Below are 22,735 nucleotides of genomic sequence, written 5' to 3' on the forward strand. Positions count from 1 at the left end.
TTCAGTATCCGTTCAGACAAGTTGATAGGTGTCATCGAGATTTAAAACAGCCTTCAGAAGCATAAAAACTCAACAAGCCCAGTCATTCTGAGAATATGTAAACAAAGCCTTGTGGACAAAGATGGGTTTCAAAGACACACAGGTCCCGAACACAATGGACTATCCATACTTCACTTTAACATATCTGTGACCACATCAACTGTTTGGGGATAGAAGTTCAGTTCAATGACAAACTCATGTTCACAATAGAAATTCTCATGCAGATGTTAGAGGTTTACCTACCCATCTCCTTAACATCCAGGTCAGGGTTGAAGGACTGAGTTGAATTCAAGAGTAGAAGATTTACAATTTGGTCTAGGGCACCTGAAAAAAGCAGTTAAATGCTATTACACTGCACTGGTATGTCATTGTTTCAGCACTGTTGATTCCTTATTTTCAGTAGACCCTGATCATTCCAGCCAAAAGCATTCAGACCCATCTCAAACAATAAGACTATGCCTTTAACCATCTAGAGTACACACATCTGACTAGAGCTTGTTTTAGCATCAACGACAAAGGTGGGATTCGAACCCACGCGTGCACAGCACAATGGATTAGCAGTCCATCGCCTTAACCTCTCGGCCACCTCGTCACATCTTACTTTTTCTAACTGCAAATTAAAAGATGAAAACAATTTCAGTATGCCTTGTAACAGCACTTTGTATACAAAGACATGTACATTGTGCAAACTCTGTTTATTCGTTAGCTTTACAGCCCATTTACGAAGGGGGCCAACTAATGAGCCTTTTACTTTCAGCATCCGTTCAGCCAAGTTGATTGGTGTCATCGAGATTTAAAACAGCCTTCAGAAGGATACAAACTCAACAAGCCCAGTCATTCTGAGAATATGTAAACAAATCCTTGTGGACAAAGATGGGTTTCAAACACACAGGTCCAGAACACAATGGACTATTCATACTTCACTTTGACATATCTGTGACCACATCAACTGTTTGGGGATATAAGTTCAGTTCAAGGACAATCTCATGTTCAACATAGAAATTCTCATGCAGAGGTTAGAGGATTACCTAACCATCACCTTAATATCCTGGTCAGGGTTGAAGGACTGAGTTGAATTCAAGAGTAGAAGATTTACAATTTAGTCTAGGGCACCTGAAAACAGGTTTTGCCAATTAGCATGGGATTGAACCTTAAAACAGCAGTGGAATGCTATTATTCTGCTCTGGTATGTCATTGTTTCAGCATTGTTGGTTTCTTATTTTCAGTAGACCCTGATCAATTGAGTATATTGAGCTTGAAGAAATCGCTAGCCACCGACTCAAACTCTCCTCCACGATTGTCCTTGTAACAGCACTTTGTATACAAAGACATGTACATTGTGCAAACTCTATTTATTCGTTAGCTTTACAGCCCATTTAAGAAGGGGGCCAACTAATGATCCTTTTACTTTCAGTATCCGTTCAGACAAGTTGATAGGTGTCATCGAGATTTAAAACAGCCTTCAGAAGCATAAAAACTCAACAAGCCCAGTCATTCTGAGAATATGTAAACAAAGCCTTGTGGACAAAGATGGGTTTCAAAGACACACAGGTCCCGAACACAATGGACTATCCATACTTCACTTTAACATATCTGTGACCACATCAACTGTTTGGGGATAGAAGTTCAGTTCAATGACAAACTCATGTTCACAATAGAAATTCTCATGCAGATGTTAGAGGTTTACCTACCCATCTCCTTAACATCCAGGTCAGGGTTGAAGGACTGAGTTGAATTCAAGAGTAGAAGATTTACAATTTGGTCTAGGGCACCTGAAAACAGCAGTTAAATGCTATTACACTGCACTGGTATGTCATTGTTTCAGCACTGTTGATTCCTTATTTTCAGTAGACCCTGATCATTCCAGCCAAAAGCATTCAGACCCATCTCAAACAATAAGACTATGCCTTTAACCATCTAGAGTACACACATCTGACTAGAGCTTGTTTTAGCATCAACGACGAAGGTGGGATTCGAACCCACGCGTGCACAGCAGAATGGATTAGCAGTCCATCGCCTTAACCTCTCGGCCACCTCATCACATCTTACTTTTTCTAACTGCAAATTAAAAGATGAAAACAATTTCAGTATGCCTTGTAACAGCACTTTGTATACAAAGACATGTACATTGTGCAAACTCTGTTTATTCGTTAGCTTTACAGCCCATTTACGAAGGGGGCCAACTAATGAGCCTTTTACTTTCAGCATCCGTTCAGCCAAGTTGATTGGTGTCATCGAGATTTAAAACAGCCTTCAGAAGGATACAAACTCAACAAGCCCAGTCATTCTGAGAATATGTAAACAAAGCCTTGTGGACAAAGATGGGTTTCAAACACACAGGTCCAGAACACAATGGACTATTCATACTTCACTTTGACATATCTGTGACCACATCAACTGTTTGGGGATATAAGTTCAGTTCAAGGACAATCTCATGTTCAACATAGAAATTCTCATGCAGAGGTTAGAGGATTACCTAACCATCACCTTAATATCCTGGTCAGGGTTGAAGGACTGAGTTGAATTCAAGAGTAGAAGATTTACAATTTAGTCTAGGGCACCTGAAAACAGGTTTTGCCAATTAGCATGGGATTGAACCTTAAAACAGCAGTGGAATGCTATTATTCTGCTCTGGTATGTCATTGTTTCAGTATTGTTGATTTCTTCTTTTCAGTAGACCCTGATCAATTGAGCATATTGAGCTTGAAGAAATCGCTAGCCACCGACTCAAACTCTCTTCCACGATTGTCGTTGTAACAGCACTTTGTATACAAAGACATGTACAATGTGCAAACTCTGTTTATTCGTTAGCTTTACAGCCCATTTAAGAAGGGGGCCAACTAATGATCCTTTTACTTTCACCATCCGTTCAGACAAGTTGATTGGTGTCATCGAGATTAAAAACAGCCTTCAGAAGGATACAAACTCAACAATCCCAGTCATTCTGAGAATATGTAAACAAAGCTTTGGGGACAAAGATGGGTTTCAAAGACACACAGGTCCCGAACACAATGGACTATCCATACTTCACTTTAACATATCTCTGACCACATCAACGGTTTGGGGATAGAAGTTCAGTTCAAGGACAAACTCATGTTCACAATAGAAATTCTCATGCAGATGTTAGAGGTTTACCTACCAATCTCCCTAACATCCAGGTCAGGGTTGAAGGACTGAGTTGAATTCAAGAGTAGAAGATTAACAATTTGGTCTATGGCTCCTGAAAACAGCAGTTAAATGCTATTACACTGCACTGGTATGTCATTGTTTCAGCACTGTTGTTTCCTTATTTTCAGTAGACCCTGATCATTCCAGCCAAAAGCATTCAGACCCATCTCAAACAATAAGACTATGCCTTTAACCATCTAGAGTACACACATCTGACTAGAGCTTGTTTCAGCATCAACGACGAAGGTGGGATTCGAACCCACGCGTGCACAGCACAATGGATTAGCAGTCCATCGCCTTAACCTCTCGGCCACCTCGTCACATCTTACTTTTTCTAACTGCAAATTAAAAGATGAAAACAAATTCAGTATGCCTTGTAACAGCACTTTGTATACAAAGACATGTACATTGTGCAAACTCTGTTTATTCGTTAGCTTTACAGCCCATTTACGAAGGGGGCCAACTAATGAGCCTTTTACTTTCAGCATCCGTTCAGCCAAGTTGATTGGTGTCATCGAGATTTAAAACAGCCTTCAGAAGGATACAAACTCAACAATCCCAGTCATTCTGAGAATATGTAAACAAAGCTTTGGGGACAAAGATGGGTTTCAAAGACACACAGGTCCCGAACACAATGGACTATCCATACTTCACTTTAACATATCTCTGACCACATCAACGGTTTGGGGATAGAAGTTCAGTTCAAGGACAAACTCATGTTCACAATAGAAATTCTCATGCAGATGTTAGAGGTTTACCTACCAATCTCCCTAACATCCAGGTCAGGGTTGAAGGACTGAGTTGAATTCAAGAGTAGAAGATTAACAATTTGGTCTATGGCTCCTGAAAACAGCAGTTAAATGCTATTACACTGCACTGGTATGTCATTGTTTCAGCACTGTTGTTTCCTTATTTTCAGTAGACCCTGATCATTCCAGCCAAAAGCATTCAGACCCATCTCAAACAATAAGACTATGCCTTTAACCATCTAGAGTACACACATCTGACTAGAGCTTGTTTCAGCATCAACGACGAAGGTGGGATTCGAACCCACGCGTGCACAGCACAATGGATTAGCAGTCCATCGCCTTAACCTCTCGGCCACCTCGTCACATCTTACTTTTTCTAACTGCAAATTAAAAGATGAAAACAAATTCAGTATGCCTTGTAACAGCACTTTGTATACAAAGACATGTACATTGTGCAAACTCTGTTTATTCGTTAGCTTTACAGCCCATTTACGAAGGGGGCCAACTAATGAGCCTTTTACTTTCAGCATCCGTTCAGCCAAGTTGATTGGTGTCATCGAGATTTAAAACAGCCTTCAGAAGGATACAAACTCAACAAGCCCAGTCATTCTGAGAATATGTAAACAAATCCTTGTGGACAAAGATGGGTTTCAAACACACAGGTCCAGAACACAATGGACTATTCATACTTCACTTTGACATATCTGTGACCACATCAACTGTTTGGGGATATAAGTTCAGTTCAAGGACAATCTCATGTTCAACATAGAAATTCTCATGCAGAGGTTAGAGGATTACCTAACCATCACCTTAATATCCTGGTCAGGGTTGAAGGACTGAGTTGAATTCAAGAGTAGAAGATTTACAATTTAGTCTAGGGCACCTGAAAACAGGTTTTGCCAATTAGCATAGGATTGAACCTTAAAACAGCAGTGGAATGCTATTATTCTGCTCTGGTATGTCATTGTTTCAGCATTGTTGGTTTCTTATTTTCAGTAGACCCTGATCAATTGAGTATATTGAGCTTGAAGAAATCGCTAGCCACCGACTCAAACTCTCCTCCACGATTGTCCTTGTAACAGCACTTTGTATACAAAGACATGTACATTGTGCAAACTCTATTTATTCGTTAGCTTTACAGCCCATTTAAGAAGGGGGCCAACTAATGATCCTTTTACTTTCAGTATCCGTTCAGACAAGTTGATAGGTGTCATCGAGATTTAAAACAGCCTTCAGAAGCATAAAAACTCAACAAGCCCAGTCATTCTGAGAATATGTAAACAAAGCCTTGTGGACAAAGATGGGTTTCAAAGACACACAGGTCCCGAACACAATGGACTATCCATACTTCACTTTAACATATCTGTGACCACATCAACTGTTTGGGGATAGAAGTTCAGTTCAATGACAAACTCATGTTCACAATAGAAATTCTCATGCAGATGTTAGAGGTTTACCTACCCATCTCCTTAACATCCAGGTCAGGGTTGAAGGACTGAGTTGAATTCAAGAGTAGAAGATTTACAATTTGGTCTAGGGCACCTGAAAACAGCAGTTAAATGCTATTACACTGCACTGGTATGTCATTGTTTCAGCACTGTTGATTCCTTATTTTCAGTAGACCCTGATCATTCCAGCCAAAAGCATTCAGACCCATCTCAAACAATAAGACTATGCCTTTAACCATCTAGAGTACACACATCTGACTAGAGCTTGTTTTAGCATCAACGACGAAGGTGGGATTCGAACCCACGCGTGCACAGCACAATGGATTAGCAGTCCATCGCCTTAACCTCTCGGCCACCTCGTCACATCTTACTTTTTCTAACTGCAAATTAAAAGATGAAAACAAATTCAGTATGCCTTGTAACAGCACTTTGTATACAAAGACATGTACATTGTGCAAACTCTGTTTATTCGTTAGCTTTACAGCCCATTTACGAAGGGGGCCAACTAATGAGCCTTTTACTTTCAGCATCCGTTCAGCCAAGTTGATTGGTGTCATCGAGATTTAAAACAGCCTTCAGAAGGATACAAACTCAACAAGCCCAGTCATTCTGAGAATATGTAAACAAAGCCTTGTGGACAAAGATGGGTTTCAAACACACAGGTCCAGAACACAATGGACTATCAATACTTCACTTTGACATATCTGTGACCACATCAACTGTTTGGGGATATAAGTTCAGTTCAAGGACAAACTCTTTTTCAACATAGAAATTCTCATGCAGAGGTTAGAGGATTACCTACCCATCACCTTAACATCCTGGTCAGGGTTGAAGGACTGAGTTGAATTCAAGAGTAGAAGATTTACAATTTAGTCTAGGGCACCTGAAAACAGGTTTTGCCAATTAGCATGGGATTGAACCTTAAAACAGCAGTGGAATGCTATTATTCTACTCTGGTATGTCATTGTTTCAGTATTGTTGATTTCTTCTTTTCAGTAGACCCTGATCAATTGAGCATATTGAGCTTGAAGAAATCGCTAGCCACCGACTCAAACTCTCTTCCACGATTGTCGTTGTAACAGCACTTTGTATACAAAGACATGTACAATGTGCAAACTCTGTTTATTCGTTAGCTTTACAGCCCATTTAAGAAGGGGGCCAGCTAATGATCCTTTTACTTTCACCATCCGTTCAGACAAGTTGATTGGTGTCATCGAGATTAAAAACAGCCTTCAGAAGGATACAAACTCAACAATCCCAGTCATTCTGAGAATATGTAAACAAAGCTTTGGGGACAAAGATGGGTTTCAAAGACACACAGGTCCCGAACACAATGGACTATCCATACTTCACTTTAACATATCTCTGACCACATCAACGGTTTGGGGATAGAAGTTCAGTTCAAGGACAAACTCATGTTCACAATAGAAATTCTCATGCAGATGTTAGAGGTTTACCTACCAATCTCCCTAACATCCAGGTCAGGGTTGAAGGACTGAGTTGAATTCAAGAGTAGAAGATTAACAATTTGGTCTATGGCTCCTGAAAACAGCAGTTAAATGCTATTACACTGCACTGGTATGTCATTGTTTCAGCACTGTTGTTTCCTTATTTTCAGTAGACCCTGATCATTCCAGCCAAAAGCATTCAGACCCATCTCAAACAATAAGACTATGCCTTTAACCATCTAGAGTACACACATCTGACTAGAGCTTGTTTTAGCATCAACGACGAAGGTGGGATTCCAACCCACGCGTGCACAGCACAATGGATTAGCAGTCCATCGCCTTAACCTCTCGGCCACCTCGTCACATCTTACTTTTTGTAACTGCAAATTAAAAGATGAAAACAAATTCAGTATGCCTTGTAACAGCACTTTGTATACAAAGACATGTACATTGTGCAAACTCTGTTTATTCGTTAGCTTTACAGCCCATTTACGAAGGGGGCCAACTAATGAGCCTTTTACTTTCAGCATCCGTTCAGCCAAGTTGATTGGTGTCATCGAGATTTAAAACAGCCTTCAGAAGGATACAAACTCAACAAGCCCAGTCATTCTGAGAATATGTAAACAAAGCCTTGTGGACAAAGATGGGTTTCAAACACACAGGTCCAGAACACAATGGACTATCAATACTTCACTTTGACATATCTGTGACCACATCAACTGTTTGGGGATATAAGTTCAGTTCAAGGACAAACTCGTTTTCAACATAGAAATTCTCATGCAGAGGTTAGAGGATTACCTACCCATCACCTTAACATCCTGGTCAGGGTTGAAGGACTGAGTTGAATTCAAGAGTAGAAGATTTACAATTTAGTCTAGGGCACCTGAAAACAGGTTTTGCCAATTAGCATGGGATTGAACCTTAAAACAGCAGTGGAATGCTATTATTCTGCTCTGGTATGTCATTGTTTCAGCATTGTTGGTTTCTTATTTTCAGTAGACCCTGATCAATTGAGTATATTGAGCTTGAAGAAATCGCTAGCCACCGACTCAAACTCTCCTCCACGATTGTCCTTGTAACAGCACTTTGTATACAAAGACATGTACATTGTGCAAACTCTATTTATTCGTTAGCTTTACAGCCCATTTAAGAAGGGGGCCAACTAATGATCCTTTTACTTTCAGTATCCGTTCAGACAAGTTGATAGGTGTCATCGAGATTTAAAACAGCCTTCAGAAGCATAAAAACTCAACAAGCCCAGTCATTCTGAGAATATGTAAACAAAGCCTTGTGGACAAAGATGGGTTTCAAAGACACACAGGTCCCGAACACAATGGACTATCCATACTTCACTTTAACATATCTGTGACCACATCAACTGTTTGGGGATAGAAGTTCAGTTCAATGACAAACTCATGTTCACAATAGAAATTCTCATGCAGATGTTAGAGGTTTACCTACCCATCTCCTTAACATCCAGGTCAGGGTTGAAGGACTGAGTTGAATTCAAGAGTAGAAGATTTACAATTTGGTCTAGGGCACCTGAAAACAGCAGTTAAATGCTATTACACTGCACTGGTATGTCATTGTTTCAGCACTGTTGATTCCTTATTTTCAGTAGACCCTGATCATTCCAGCCAAAAGCATTCAGACCCATCTCAAACAATAAGACTATGCCTTTAACCATCTAGAGTACACACATCTGACTAGAGCTTGTTTTAGCATCAACGACGAAGGTGGGATTCGAACCCACGCGTGCACAGCACAATGGATTAGCAGTCCATCGCCTTAACCTCTCGGCCACCTCGTCACATCTTACTTTTTCTAACTGCAAATTAAAAGATGAAAACAAATTCAGTATGCCTTGTAACAGCACTTTGTATACAAAGACATGTACATTGTGCAAACTCTGTTTATTCGTTAGCTTTACAGCCCATTTACGAAGGGGGCCAACTAATGAGCCTTTTACTTTCAGCATCCGTTCAGCCAAGTTGATTGGTGTCATCGAGATTTAAAACAGCCTTCAGAAGGATACAAACTCAACAAGCCCAGTCATTCTGAGAATATGTAAACAAAGCCTTGTGGACAAAGATGGGTTTCAAACACACAGGTCCAGAACACAATGGACTATCAATACTTCACTTTGACATATCTGTGACCACATCAACTGTTTGGGGATATAAGTTCAGTTCAAGGACAAACTCGTTTTCAACATAGAAATTCTCATGCAGAGGTTAGAGGATTACCTACCCATCACCTTAACATCCTGGTCAGGGTTGAAGGACTGAGTTGAATTCAAGAGTAGAAGATTTACAATTTAGTCTAGGGCACCTGAAAACAGGTTTTGCCAATTAGCATGGGATTGAACCTTAAAACAGCAGTGGAATGCTATTATTCTGCTCTGGTATGTCATTGTTTCAGCATTGTTGGTTTCTTATTTTCAGTAGACCCTGATCAATTGAGTATATTGAGCTTGAAGAAATCGCTAGCCACCGACTCAAACTCTCCTCCACGATTGTCCTTGTAACAGCACTTTGTATACAAAGACATGTACATTGTGCAAACTCTATTTATTCGTTAGCTTTACAGCCCATTTAAGAAGGGGGCCAACTAATGATCCTTTTACTTTCAGTATCCGTTCAGACAAGTTGATAGGTGTCATCGAGATTTAAAACAGCCTTCAGAAGCATAAAAACTCAACAAGCCCAGTCATTCTGAGAATATGTAAACAAAGCCTTGTGGACAAAGATGGGTTTCAAAGACACACAGGTCCCGAACACAATGGACTATCCATACTTCACTTTAACATATCTGTGACCACATCAACTGTTTGGGGATAGAAGTTCAGTTCAATGACAAACTCATGTTCACAATAGAAATTCTCATGCAGATGTTAGAGGTTTACCTACCCATCTCCTTAACATCCAGGTCAGGGTTGAAGGACTGAGTTGAATTCAAGAGTAGAAGATTTACAATTTGGTCTAGGGCACCTGAAAACAGCAGTTAAATGCTATTACACTGCACTGGTATGTCATTGTTTCAGCACTGTTGATTCCTTATTTTCAGTAGACCCTGATCATTCCAGCCAAAAGCATTCAGACCCATCTCAAACAATAAGACTATGCCTTTAACCATCTAGAGTACACACATCTGACTAGAGCTTGTTTTAGCATCAACGACGAAGGTGGGATTCGAACCCACGCGTGCACAGCACAATGGATTAGCAGTCCATCGCCTTAACCTCTCGGCCACCTCGTCACATCTTACTTTTTCTAACTGCAAATTAAAAGATGAAAACAAATTCAGTATGCCTTGTAACAGCACTTTGTATACAAAGACATGTACATTGTGCAAACTCTGTTTATTCGTTAGCTTTACAGCCCATTTACGAAGGGGGCCAACTAATGAGCCTTTTACTTTCAGCATCCGTTCAGCCAAGTTGATTGGTGTCATCGAGATTTAAAACAGCCTTCAGAAGGATACAAACTCAACAAGCCCAGTCATTCTGAGAATATGTAAACAAAGCCTTGTGGACAAAGATGGGTTTCAAACACACAGGTCCAGAACACAATGGACTATCAATACTTCACTTTGACATATCTGTGACCACATCAACTGTTTGGGGATATAAGTTCAGTTCAAGGACAAACTCTTTTTCAACATAGAAATTCTCATGCAGAGGTTAGAGGATTACCTACCCATCACCTTAACATCCTGGTCAGGGTTGAAGGACTGAGTTGAATTCAAGAGTAGAAGATTTACAATTTAGTCTAGGGCACCTGAAAACAGGTTTTGCCAATTAGCATGGGATTGAACCTTAAAACAGCAGTGGAATGCTATTATTCTACTCTGGTATGTCATTGTTTCAGTATTGTTGATTTCTTCTTTTCAGTAGACCCTGATCAATTGAGCATATTGAGCTTGAAGAAATCGCTAGCCACCGACTCAAACTCTCTTCCACGATTGTCGTTGTAACAGCACTTTGTATACAAAGACATGTACAATGTGCAAACTCTGTTTATTCGTTAGCTTTACAGCCCATTTAAGAAGGGGGCCAGCTAATGATCCTTTTACTTTCACCATCCGTTCAGACAAGTTGATTGGTGTCATCGAGATTAAAAACAGCCTTCAGAAGGATACAAACTCAACAATCCCAGTCATTCTGAGAATATGTAAACAAAGCTTTGGGGACAAAGATGGGTTTCAAAGACACACAGGTCCCGAACACAATGGACTATCCATACTTCACTTTAACATATCTCTGACCACATCAACGGTTTGGGGATAGAAGTTCAGTTCAAGGACAAACTCATGTTCACAATAGAAATTCTCATGCAGATGTTAGAGGTTTACCTACCAATCTCCCTAACATCCAGGTCAGGGTTGAAGGACTGAGTTGAATTCAAGAGTAGAAGATTAACAATTTGGTCTATGGCTCCTGAAAACAGCAGTTAAATGCTATTACACTGCACTGGTATGTCATTGTTTCAGCACTGTTGTTTCCTTATTTTCAGTAGACCCTGATCATTCCAGCCAAAAGCATTCAGACCCATCTCAAACAATAAGACTATGCCTTTAACCATCTAGAGTACACACATCTGACTAGAGCTTGTTTTAGCATCAACGACGAAGGTGGGATTCCAACCCACGCGTGCACAGCACAATGGATTAGCAGTCCATCGCCTTAACCTCTCGGCCACCTCGTCACATCTTACTTTTTGTAACTGCAAATTAAAAGATGAAAACAAATTCAGTATGCCTTGTAACAGCACTTTGTATACAAAGACATGTACATTGTGCAAACTCTGTTTATTCGTTAGCTTTACAGCCCATTTACGAAGGGGGCCAACTAATGAGCCTTTTACTTTCAGCATCCGTTCAGCCAAGTTGATTGGTGTCATCGAGATTTAAAACAGCCTTCAGAAGGATACAAACTCAACAAGCCCAGTCATTCTGAGAATATGTAAACAAAGCCTTGTGGACAAAGATGGGTTTCAAACACACAGGTCCAGAACACAATGGACTATCAATACTTCACTTTGACATATCTGTGACCACATCAACTGTTTGGGGATATAAGTTCAGTTCAAGGACAAACTCGTTTTCAACATAGAAATTCTCATGCAGAGGTTAGAGGATTACCTACCCATCACCTTAACATCCTGGTCAGGGTTGAAGGACTGAGTTGAATTCAAGAGTAGAAGATTTACAATTTAGTCTAGGGCACCTGAAAACAGGTTTTGCCAATTAGCATGGGAATGAACCTTAAAACAGCAGTGGAATGCTATTATTCTGCTCTGGTATGTCATTGTTTCAGCCCTGTTGATTCCTTATTTTCAGTAGACCCTGATCAATTTAGCATATTGAGCTTGAAGAAATCGCTAGCCACCGACTCAAACTCTCTTCCACGATTGTCGTTGTAACAGCACTTTGTATACAAAGACATGTACAATGTGCAAACTCTGTTTATTCGTTAGCTTTACAGCCCATTTAAGAAGGGGGCCAACTAATGATCCTTTTACTTTCACCATCCGTTCAGACAAGTTGATTGGTGTCATCGAGATTTAAAACAGCCTTCAGAAGGATACAAACTCAACAATCCCAGTCATTCTGAGAATATGTAAACAAAGCTTTGGGGACAAAGATGGGTTTCAAAGACACACAGGTCCCGAACACAATGGACTATCCATACTTCACTTTAACATATCTCTGACCACATCAACGGTTTGGGGATAGAAGTTCAGTTCAAGGACAAACTCATGTTCATAATAGAAATTCTCATGCAGATGTTAGAGGTTTACCTACCCATGTCCTTAACATCCAGGTCAGGGTTGAAGGACTGAGTTGAATTCAAGAGTAGAAGATTAACAATTTGGTCTAGGGCTCCTGAAAACAGCAGTTAAATGCTATTACACTGCACTGGTATGTCATTGTTTCAGCACTGTTGATTCCTTATTTTCAGTAGACCCTGATCATTCCAGCCAAAAGCATTCAGACCCATCTCAAACAATAAGACTATGCTTTTAACCATCTAGAGTACACACATCTGACTAGAGCTTGTTTTAGCATCAACGACGAAGGTGGGATTCGAACCCACGCGTGCACAGCACAATGGATTAGCAGTCCATCGCCTTAACCTCTCGGCCACCTCGTCACATCTTACTTTTTCTAACTGCAAATTAAAAGATGAAAACAAATTCAGTATGCCTTGTAACAGCACTTTGTATACAAAGACATGTACATTGTGCAAACTCTGTTTATTCGTTAGCTTTACAGCCCATTTACGAAGGGGGCCAACTAATGAGCCTTTTACTTTCAGCATCCGTTCAGCCAAGTTGATTGGTGTCATCGAGATTTAAAACAGCCTTCAGAAGGATACAAACTCAACAAGCCCAGTCATTCTGAGAATATGTAAACAAAGCCTTGTGGACAAAGATGGGTTTCAAACACACAGGTCCAGAACACAATGGACTATCAATACTTCACTTTGACATATCTGTGACCACATCAACTGTTTGGGGATATAAGTTCAGTTCAAGGACAAACTCTTTTTCAACATAGAAATTCTCATGCAGAGGTTAGAGGATTACCTACCCATCACCTTAACATCCTGGTCAGGGTTGAAGGACTGAGTTGAATTCAAGAGTAGAAGATTTACAATTTAGTCTAGGGCACCTGAAAACAGGTTTTGCCAATTAGCATGGGATTGAACCTTAAAACAGCAGTGGAATGCTATTATTCTACTCTGGTATGTCATTGTTTCAGTATTGTTGATTTCTTCTTTTCAGTAGACCCTGATCAATTGAGCATATTGAGCTTGAAGAAATCGCTAGCCACCGACTCAAACTCTCTTCCACGATTGTCGTTGTAACAGCACTTTGTATACAAAGACATGTACAATGTGCAAACTCTGTTTATTCGTTAGCTTTACAGCCCATTTAAGAAGGGGGCCAGCTAATGATCCTTTTACTTTCACCATCCGTTCAGACAAGTTGATTGGTGTCATCGAGATTAAAAACAGCCTTCAGAAGGATACAAACTCAACAATCCCAGTCATTCTGAGAATATGTAAACAAAGCTTTGGGGACAAAGATGGGTTTCAAAGACACACAGGTCCCGAACACAATGGACTATCCATACTTCACTTTAACATATCTCTGACCACATCAACGGTTTGGGGATAGAAGTTCAGTTCAAGGACAAACTCATGTTCACAATAGAAATTCTCATGCAGATGTTAGAGGTTTACCTACCAATCTCCCTAACATCCAGGTCAGGGTTGAAGGACTGAGTTGAATTCAAGAGTAGAAGATTAACAATTTGGTCTATGGCTCCTGAAAACAGCAGTTAAATGCTATTACACTGCACTGGTATGTCATTGTTTCAGCACTGTTGTTTCCTTATTTTCAGTAGACCCTGATCATTCCAGCCAAAAGCATTCAGACCCATCTCAAACAATAAGACTATGCCTTTAACCATCTAGAGTACACACATCTGACTAGAGCTTGTTTTAGCATCAACGACGAAGGTGGGATTCCAACCCACGCGTGCACAGCACAATGGATTAGCAGTCCATCGCCTTAACCTCTCGGCCACCTCGTCACATCTTACTTTTTGTAACTGCAAATTAAAAGATGAAAACAAATTCAGTATGCCTTGTAACAGCACTTTGTATACAAAGACATGTACATTGTGCAAACTCTGTTTATTCGTTAGCTTTACAGCCCATTTACGAAGGGGGCCAACTAATGAGCCTTTTACTTTCAGCATCCGTTCAGCCAAGTTGATTGGTGTCATCGAGATTTAAAACAGCCTTCAGAAGGATACAAACTCAACAAGCCCAGTCATTCTGAGAATATGTAAACAAAGCCTTGTGGACAAAGATGGGTTTCAAACACACAGGTCCAGAACACAATGGACTATCAATACTTCACTTTGACATATCTGTGACCACATCAACTGTTTGGGGATATAAGTTCAGTTCAAGGACAAACTCGTTTTCAACATAGAAATTCTCATGCAGAGGTTAGAGGATTACCTACCCATCACCTTAACATCCTGGTCAGGGTTGAAGGACTGAGTTGAATTCAAGAGTAGAAGATTTACAATTTAGTCTAGGGCACCTGAAAACAGGTTTTGCCAATTAGCATGGGAATGAACCTTAAAACAGCAGTGGAATGCTATTATTCTGCTCTGGTATGTCATTGTTTCAGCCCTGTTGATTCCTTATTTTCAGTAGACCCTGATCAATTTAGCATATTGAGCTTGAAGAAATCGCTAGCCACCGACTCAAACTCTCTTCCACGATTGTCGTTGTAACAGCACTTTGTATACAAAGACATGTACAATGTGCAAACTCTGTTTATTCGTTAGCTTTACAGCCCATTTAAGAAGGGGGCCAACTAATGATCCTTTTACTTTCACCATCCGTTCAGACAAGTTGATTGGTGTCATCGAGATTTAAAACAGCCTTCAGAAGGATACAAACTCAACAATCCCAGTCATTCTGAGAATATGTAAACAAAGCTTTGGGGACAAAGATGGGTTTCAAAGACACACAGGTCCCGAACACAATGGACTATCCATACTTCACTTTAACATATCTCTGACCACATCAACGGTTTGGGGATAGAAGTTCAGTTCAAGGACAAACTCATGTTCATAATAGAAATTCTCATGCAGATGTTAGAGGTTTACCTACCCATGTCCTTAACATCCAGGTCAGGGTTGAAGGACTGAGTTGAATTCAAGAGTAGAAGATTAACAATTTGGTCTAGGGCTCCTGAAAACAGCAGTTAAATGCTATTACACTGCACTGGTATGTCATTGTTTCAGCACTGTTGATTCCTTATTTTCAGTAGACCCTGATCATTCCAGCCAAAAGCATTCAGACCCATCTCAAACAATAAGACTATGCTTTTAACCATCTAGAGTACACACATCTGACTAGAGCTTGTTTTAGCATCAACGACGAAGGTGGGATTCGAACCCACGCGTGCACAGCACAATGGATTAGCAGTCCATCGCCTTAACCTCTCGGCCACCTCGTCACATCTTACTTTTTCTAACTGCAAATTAAAAGATGAAAACAAATTCAGTATGCCTTGTAACAGCACTTTGTATACAAAGACATGTACATTGTGCAAACTCTGTTTATTCGTTAGCTTTACAGCCCATTTACGAAGGGGGCCAACTAATGAGCCTTTTACTTTCAGCATCCGTTCAGCCAAGTTGATTGGTGTCATCGAGATTTAAAACAGCCTTCAGAAGGATACAAACTCAACAAGCCCAGTCATTCTGAGAATATGTAAACAAAGCCTTGTGGACAAAGATGGGTTTCAAACACACAGGTCCAGAACACAATGGACTATCAATACTTCACTTTGACATATCTGTGACCACATCAACTGTTTGGGGATATAAGTTCAGTTCAAGGACAAACTCTTTTTCAACATAGAAATTCTCATGCAGAGGTTAGAGGATTACCTACCCATCACCTTAACATCCTGGTCAGGGTTGAAGGACTGAGTTGAATTCAAGAGTAGAAGATTTACAATTTAGTCTAGGGCACCTGAAAACAGGTTTTGCCAATTAGCATGGGATTGAACCTTAAAACAGCAGTGGAATGCTATTATTCTACTCTGGTATGTCATTGTTTCAGTATTGTTGATTTCTTCTTTTCAGTAGACCCTGATCAATTGAGCATATTGAGCTTGAAGAAATCGCTAGCCACCGACTCAAACTCTCTTCCACGATTGTCGTTGTAACAGCACTTTGTATACAAAGACATGTACAATGTGCAAACTCTGTTTATTCGTTAGCTTTACAGCCCATTTAAGAAGGGGGCCAGCTAATGATCCTTTTACTTTCACCATCCGTTCAGACAAGTTGATTGGTGTCATCGAGATTAAAAACAGCCTTCAGAAGGATACAAACTCAACAATCCCAGTCATTCTGAGAATATGTAAACAAAGCTTTGGGGACAAAGATGGGTTTCAAAGACACACAGGTCCCGAACACAATGGACTATCCATACTTCACTTTAACATATCTCTGACCACATCAACGGTTTGGGGATAGAAGTTCAGTTCAAGGACAAACTCATGTTCACAATAGAAATTCTCATGCAGATGTTAGAGGTTTACCTACCAATCTCCCTAACATCCAGGTCAGGGTTGAAGGACTGAGTTGAATTCAAGAGTAGAAGATTAACAATTTGGTCTATGGCTCCTGAAAACAGCAGTTAAATGCTATTACACTGCACTGGTATGTCATTGTTTCAGCACTGTTGTTTCCTTATTTTCAGTAGACCCTGATCATTCCAGCCAAAAGCATTCAGACCCATCTCAAACAATAAGACTATGCCTTTAACCATCTAGAGTACACACATCTGACTAGAGCTTGTTTTAGCATCAACGACGAAGGTGGGATTCCAACCCACGCGTGCACAGCACAATGGATTAGCAGTCCATCGCCTTAACCTCTCGGCCACCTCGTCACATCTTACTTTTTGTAACTGCAAATTAAAAGATGAAAACAAATTCAGTATGCCTTGTAACAGCACTTTGTATACAAAGACATGTACATTGTGCAAACTCTGTTTATTCGTTAGCTTTACAGCCCATTTACGAAGGGGGCCAACTAATGAGCCTTTTACTTTCAGCATCCGTTCAGCCAAGTTGATTGGTGTCATCGAGATTTAAAACAGCCTTCAGAAGGATACAAACTCAACAAGCCCAGTCATTCTGAGAATATGTAAACAAAGCCTTGTGGACAAAGATGGGTTTCAAACACACAGGTCCAGAACACAATGGACTATCAATACTTCACTTTGACATATCTGTGACCACATCAACTGTTTGGGGATATAAGTTCAGTTCAAGGACAAACTCGTTTTCAACATAGAAATTCTCATGCAGAGGTTAGAGGATTACCTACCCATCACCTTAACATCCTGGTCAGGGTTGAAGGACTGAGTTGAATTCAAGAGTAGAAGATTTACAATTTAGTCTAGGGCACCTGAAAACAGGTTTTGCCAATTAGCATGGGAATGAACCTTAAAACAGCAGTGGAATGCTATTATTCTGCTCTGGTATGTCATTGTTTCAGCCCTGTTGATTCCTTATTTTCAGTAGACCCTGATCAATTTAGCATATTGAGCTTGAAGAAATCGCTAGCCACCGACTCAAACTCTCTTCCACGATTGTCGTTGTAACAGCACTTTGTATACAAAGACATGTACAATGTGCAAACTCTGTTTATTCGTTAGCTTTACAGCCCATTTAAGAAGGGGGCCAACTAATGATCCTTTTACTTTCACCATCCGTTCAGACAAGTTGATTGGTGTCATCGAGATTTAAAACAGCCTTCAGAAGGATACAAACTCAACAATCCCAGTCATTCTGAGAATATGTAAACAAAGCTTTGGGGACAAAGATGGGTTTCAAAGACACACAGGTCCCGAACACAATGGACTATCCATACTTCACTTTAACATATCTCTGACCACATCAACGGTTTGGGGATAGAAGTTCAGTTCAAGGACAAACTCATGTTCATAATAGAAATTCTCATGCAGATGTTAGAGGTTTACCTACCCATGTCCTTAACATCCAGGTCAGGGTTGAAGGACTGAGTTGAATTCAAGAGTAGAAGATTAACAATTTGGTCTAGGGCTCCTGAAAACAGCAGTTAAATGCTATTACACTGCACTGGTATGTCATTGTTTCAGCACTGTTGATTCCTTATTTTCAGTAGACCCTGATCATTCCAGCCAAAAGCATTCAGACCCATCTCAAACAATAAGACTATGCTTTTAACCATCTAGAGTACACACATCTGACTAGAGCTTGTTTTAGCATCAACGACGAAGGTGGGATTCGAACCCACGCGTGCACAGCACAATGGAGTAGCAGTCCATCGCCTTAACCTCTCGGCCACCTCGTCACATCTTACTTTTTCTAACTGCAAATTAAAAGATGAAAACAATTTCAGTATGCCTTGTAACAGCACTTTGTATACAAAGACATGTACATTGTGCAAACTCTGTTTATTCGTTAGCTTTACAGCCCATTTACGAAGGGGGCCAACTAATGAGCCTTTTACTTTCAGCATCCGTTCAGCCAAGTTGATTGGTGTCATCGAGATTTAAAACAGCCTTCAGAAGGATACAAACTCAACAAGCCCAGTCATTCTGAGAATATGTAAACAAAGCCTTGTGGACAAAGATGGGTTTCAAACACACAGGTCCAGAACACAATGGACTATCAATACTTCACTTTGACATATCTGTGACCACATCAACTGTTTGGGGATATAAGTTCAGTTCAAGGACAAACTCGTTTTCAACATAGAAATTCTCATGCAGAGGTTAGAGGATTACCTACCCATCACCTTAACATCCTGGTCAGGGTTGAAGGACTGAGTTGAATTCAAGAGTAGAAGATTTACAATTTAGTCTAGGGCACCTGAAAACAGGTTTTGCCAATTAGCATGGGATTGAACCTTAAAACAGCAGTGGAATGCTATTATTCTGCTCTGGTATGTCATTGTTTCAGCATTGTTGGTTTCTTATTTTCAGTAGACCCTGATCAATTGAGTATATTGAGCTTGAAGAAATCGCTAGCCACCGACTCAAACTCTCCTCCACGATTGTCCTTGTAACAGCACTTTGTATACAAAGACATGTACATTGTGCAAACTCTATTTATTCGTTAGCTTTACAGCCCATTTAAGAAGGGGGCCAACTAATGATCCTTTTACTTTCAGTATCCGTTCAGACAAGTTGATAGGTGTCATCGAGATTTAAAACAGCCTTCAGAAGCATAAAAACTCAACAAGCCCAGTCATTCTGAGAATATGTAAACAAAGCCTTGTGGACAAAGATGGGTTTCAAAGACACACAGGTCCCGAACACAATGGACTATCCATACTTCACTTTAACATATCTGTGACCACATCAACTGTTTGGGGATAGAAGTTCAGTTCAATGACAAACTCATGTTCACAATTGAAATTCTCATGCAGATGTTAGAGGTTTACCTACCCATCTCCTTAACATCCAGGTCAGGGTTGAAGGACTGAGTTGAATTCAAGAGTAGAAGATTTACAATTTGGTCTAGGGCACCTGAAAACAGCAGTTAAATGCTATTACACTGCACTGGTATGTCATTGTTTCAGCACTGTTGATTCCTTATTTTCAGTAGACCCTGATCATTCCAGCCAAAAGCATTCAGACCCATCTCAAACAATAAGACAATGCCTTTAACCATCTAGAGTACACACATCTGACTAGAGCTTGTTTCAGCATCAACGACGAAGGTGGGATTCAAACCCACGCGTGCACAGCACAATGGATTAGCAGTCCATCGCCTTAACCTCTCGGCCACCTCGTCACATCTTACTTTTTCTAACTGCAAATTAAAAGATGAAAACAAATTCAGTATGCCTTGTAACAGCACTTTGTATACAAAGACATGTACATTGTGCAAACTCTGTTTATTCGTTAGCTTTACAGCCCATTTACGAAGGGGGCCAACTAATGAGCCTTTTACTTTCAGCATCCGTTCAGCCAAGTTGATTGGTGTCATCGAGATTTAAAACAGCCTTCAGAAGGATACAAACTCAACAAGCCCAGTCATTCTGAGAATATGTAAACAAAGCCTTGTGGACAAAGATGGGTTTCAAACACACAGGTCCAGAACACAATGGACTATCAATACTTCACTTTGACATATCTGTGACCACATCAACTGTTTGGGGATATAAGTTCAGTTCAAGGACAAACTCGTTTTCAACATAGAAATTCTCATGCAGAGTTTAGAGGATTACCTACCCATCACCTTAACATCCTGGTCAGGGTTGAAGGACTGAGTTGAATTCAAGAGTAGAAGATTTACAATTTAGTCTAGGGCACCTGAAAACAGGTTTTGCCAATTAGCATGGGATTGAACCTTAAAACAGCAGTGGAATGCTATTATTCTACTCTGGTATGTCATTGTTTCAGTATTGTTGATTTCTTCTTTTCAGTAGACCCTGATCAATTGAGCATATTGAGCTTGAAGAAATCGCTAGCCACCGACTCAAACTCTCTTCCACGATTGTCGTTGTAACAGCACTTTGTATACAAAGACATGTACAATGTGCAAACTCTGTTTATTCGTTAGCTTTACAGCCCATTTAAGAAGGGGGCCAGCTAATGATCCTTTTACTTTCACCATCCGTTCAGACAAGTTGATTGGTGTCATCGAGATTAAAAACAGCCTTCAGAAGGATACAAACTCAACAATCCCAGTCATTCTGAGAATATGTAAACAAAGCTTTGGGGACAAAGATGGGTTTCAAAGACACACAGGTCCCGAACACAATGGACTATCCATACTTCACTTTAACATATCTCTGACCACATCAACGGTTTGGGGATAGAAGTTCAGTTCAAGGACAAACTCATGTTCACAATAGAAATTCTCATGCAGATGTTAGAGGTTTACCTACCAATCTCCCTAACATCCAGGTCAGGGTTGAAGGACTGAGTTGAATTCAAGAGTAGAAGATTAACAATTTGGTCTATGGCTCCTGAAAACAGCAGTTAAATGCTATTACACTGCACTGGTATGTCATTGTTTCAGCACTGTTGTTTCCTTATTTTCAGTAGACCCTGATCATTCCAGCCAAAAGCATTCAGACCCATCTCAAACAATAAGACTATGCCTTTAACCATCTAGAGTACACACATCTGACTAGAGCTTGTTTTAGCATCAACGACAAAGGTGGGATTCGAACCCACACGTGCACAGCACAATGGATTAGCAGTCCATCGCCTTAACCTCTCGGCCACCTCGTCACAGCTTACTTTTTCTAACTGCAAATTAAAAGATGAAAACAAATTCAGTATGCCTTGTAACAGCACTTTGTATACAAAGACATGTACATTGTGCAAACTCTGTTTATTCGTCAGCTTTACAGCCCATTTACGAAGGGGGCCAACTAATGAGCCTTTTACTTTCAGCATCCGTTCAGCCAAGTTGATTGGTGTCATCGAGATTTAAAACAGCCTTCAGAAGGATACAAACTCAACAAGCCCAGTCATTCTGAGAATATGTAAACAAAGCCTTGTGGACAAAGATGGGTTTCAAACACACAGGTCCAGAACACAATGGACTATCAATACTTCACTTTGACATATCTGTGACCACATCAACTGTTTGGGGATATAAGTTCAGTTCAAGGACAAACTCGTTTTCAACATAGAAATTCTCATGCAGAGGTTAGAGGATTACCTACCCATCACCTTAACATCCTGGTCAGGGTTGAAGGACTGAGTTGAATTCAAGAGTAGAAGATTTACAATTTAGTCTAGGGCACCTGAAAACAGGTTTTGCCAATTAGCATGGGATTGAACCTTAAAACAGCAGTGGAATGCTATTATTCTGCTCTGGTATGTCATTGTTTCAGCATTGTTGGTTTCTTATTTTCAGTAGACCCTGATCAATTGAGTATATTGAGCTTGAAGAAATCGCTAGCCACCGACTCAAACTCTCCTCCACGATTGTCCTTGTAACAGCACTTTGTATACAAAGACATGTACATTGTGCAAACTCTATTTATTCGTTAGCTTTACAGCCCATTTAAGAAGGGGGCCAACTAATGATCCTTTTACTTTCAGTATCCGTTCAGACAAGTTGATAGGTTTCATCGAGATTTAAAACAGCCTTCAGAAGGATACAAACTCAACAATCCCAGTCATTCTGAGAATATGTAAACAAAGCTTTGGGGACAAAGATGGGTTTCAAAGACACACAGGTCCCGAACACAATGGACTATCCATACTTCACTTTAACATATCTCTGACCACATCAACGGTTTGGGGATAGAAGTTCAGTTC

At 40.3% G+C, this 22,735-nt stretch overlaps 16 non-coding genes across 16 annotated transcripts; all 16 read right to left on the reverse strand.

Moving 5' to 3' along the window:
* Positions 1-549: 549 nt before the first annotated feature.
* trnas-gcu (transfer RNA serine (anticodon GCU)) lies at positions 550-631 on the reverse strand. Its single transcript has one exon. It is a non-coding gene; the product is annotated as a tRNA-Ser (tRNA).
* Positions 632-1,997: 1,366 nt separating this feature from the next.
* On the reverse strand, positions 1,998-2,079 carry trnas-gcu (transfer RNA serine (anticodon GCU)). The gene has a single exon. It is a non-coding gene; the product is annotated as a tRNA-Ser (tRNA).
* Positions 2,080-3,445: 1,366 nt separating this feature from the next.
* On the reverse strand, positions 3,446-3,527 carry trnas-gcu (transfer RNA serine (anticodon GCU)). Its single transcript has one exon. It is a non-coding gene; the product is annotated as a tRNA-Ser (tRNA).
* Positions 3,528-4,236: 709 nt separating this feature from the next.
* On the reverse strand, positions 4,237-4,318 carry trnas-gcu (transfer RNA serine (anticodon GCU)). The gene has a single exon. It is a non-coding gene; the product is annotated as a tRNA-Ser (tRNA).
* Positions 4,319-5,684: 1,366 nt separating this feature from the next.
* Positions 5,685-5,766, reverse strand: trnas-gcu (transfer RNA serine (anticodon GCU)). The gene has a single exon. It is a non-coding gene; the product is annotated as a tRNA-Ser (tRNA).
* A 1,366-nt stretch (positions 5,767-7,132) lies between these two features.
* trnas-gcu (transfer RNA serine (anticodon GCU)) lies at positions 7,133-7,214 on the reverse strand. The gene has a single exon. It is a non-coding gene; the product is annotated as a tRNA-Ser (tRNA).
* A 1,366-nt stretch (positions 7,215-8,580) lies between these two features.
* trnas-gcu (transfer RNA serine (anticodon GCU)) lies at positions 8,581-8,662 on the reverse strand. Its single transcript has one exon. It is a non-coding gene; the product is annotated as a tRNA-Ser (tRNA).
* Positions 8,663-10,028: 1,366 nt separating this feature from the next.
* On the reverse strand, positions 10,029-10,110 carry trnas-gcu (transfer RNA serine (anticodon GCU)). The gene has a single exon. It is a non-coding gene; the product is annotated as a tRNA-Ser (tRNA).
* Positions 10,111-11,476: 1,366 nt separating this feature from the next.
* Positions 11,477-11,558, reverse strand: trnas-gcu (transfer RNA serine (anticodon GCU)). Its single transcript has one exon. It is a non-coding gene; the product is annotated as a tRNA-Ser (tRNA).
* Positions 11,559-12,924: 1,366 nt separating this feature from the next.
* trnas-gcu (transfer RNA serine (anticodon GCU)) lies at positions 12,925-13,006 on the reverse strand. The gene has a single exon. It is a non-coding gene; the product is annotated as a tRNA-Ser (tRNA).
* Positions 13,007-14,372: 1,366 nt separating this feature from the next.
* On the reverse strand, positions 14,373-14,454 carry trnas-gcu (transfer RNA serine (anticodon GCU)). Its single transcript has one exon. It is a non-coding gene; the product is annotated as a tRNA-Ser (tRNA).
* A 1,366-nt stretch (positions 14,455-15,820) lies between these two features.
* trnas-gcu (transfer RNA serine (anticodon GCU)) lies at positions 15,821-15,902 on the reverse strand. Its single transcript has one exon. It is a non-coding gene; the product is annotated as a tRNA-Ser (tRNA).
* A 1,366-nt stretch (positions 15,903-17,268) lies between these two features.
* Positions 17,269-17,350, reverse strand: trnas-gcu (transfer RNA serine (anticodon GCU)). The gene has a single exon. It is a non-coding gene; the product is annotated as a tRNA-Ser (tRNA).
* A 1,366-nt stretch (positions 17,351-18,716) lies between these two features.
* Positions 18,717-18,798, reverse strand: trnas-gcu (transfer RNA serine (anticodon GCU)). Its single transcript has one exon. It is a non-coding gene; the product is annotated as a tRNA-Ser (tRNA).
* Positions 18,799-20,164: 1,366 nt separating this feature from the next.
* Positions 20,165-20,246, reverse strand: trnas-gcu (transfer RNA serine (anticodon GCU)). Its single transcript has one exon. It is a non-coding gene; the product is annotated as a tRNA-Ser (tRNA).
* Positions 20,247-21,612: 1,366 nt separating this feature from the next.
* trnas-gcu (transfer RNA serine (anticodon GCU)) lies at positions 21,613-21,694 on the reverse strand. The gene has a single exon. It is a non-coding gene; the product is annotated as a tRNA-Ser (tRNA).
* Positions 21,695-22,735: the final 1,041 nt, after the last annotated feature.

Source organism: Electrophorus electricus, chromosome 3 (genome assembly GCF_041902795.1).
Source record: "Electrophorus electricus isolate QZ-2024a chromosome 3, ASM4190279v1, whole genome shotgun sequence".
In the NCBI taxonomy this organism is placed as follows: domain Eukaryota; kingdom Metazoa; phylum Chordata; class Actinopteri; order Gymnotiformes; family Gymnotidae; genus Electrophorus; species Electrophorus electricus.